This window comes from Coenobita brevimanus, chromosome 103, assembly GCF_032717465.1.
Source record: "Coenobita brevimanus isolate Jiangsu-jjx chromosome 103, ASM3271746v2, whole genome shotgun sequence".
Taxonomy (NCBI): Eukaryota; Metazoa; Arthropoda; class Malacostraca; order Decapoda; family Coenobitidae; genus Coenobita; species Coenobita brevimanus.
Genome location: NC_137056.1, coordinates 1,479,391 through 1,480,191, shown reverse-complemented (window position 1 = coordinate 1,480,191; position 801 = coordinate 1,479,391).

The window sequence follows — 801 nt, the reverse complement described above, 5'->3', positions numbered from 1 at the left end:
ATTGTGGGCAATGAATGTGCTGATCAGTTGGCTCGTGCGGCTGTTACCAGGGATGTCTCTCCTTCCTTCCTCATTCCAGTGTGACTTTCTTCCTGCCCTATCTTCAACACCAGTGGCAGTCTTGTTGGGACTCTTATCACTACTAATAATAAACTACGTGTTGTTAAACCTTTTATTTCCCCCTGGTTGACCCCTTGCCACCGTAATAGGAGGTGGGAGACTGCTTTAGCTCGTCTTAGAGTCGGTCATACAAGACTTACCCACTTGAATTTGGTATCTGGTGGTCGCCCTCCCCTTTGCACTCATTGCAATACCATTCTTTCTGTACGCCATATTTTCCTTGATTGTCCTCTTTACGCTCTACAGCGACGTATTTCATCTTTTTTGTCTCACCTCCAACGTACCCCCCTTCTTGCAGACTTTTTCCGAGAATCACTGTATTTTTCCTTCCATAATATCGTGTCCTTCCTTACCTCTGTTGGTCTTCTTTCCAACATCTAATTCCGTTCCTTACTTCAGTAGCACCATCTGTGATATGATATACTTCTCCCATTGACCCATTGCTTTCACGATGTCGTTTATGTGCTCCCGGCCCACCCAGCATACACAACTTGTCGCCAATGATCTGGCTTTGCGCTGGATTTTGGTTCTAGGTTCCTTCTTTGATGCCATCTCGTCAGTGTATGTGCAAATTTTTATTTCAATCAGATCTGGGATTAATACAATAATGCTGCACCTTGAACTTTGACTGTGACCCATGACTTTTGACCTTGGCCTTTGATTTGCACAAAACTTGAATCA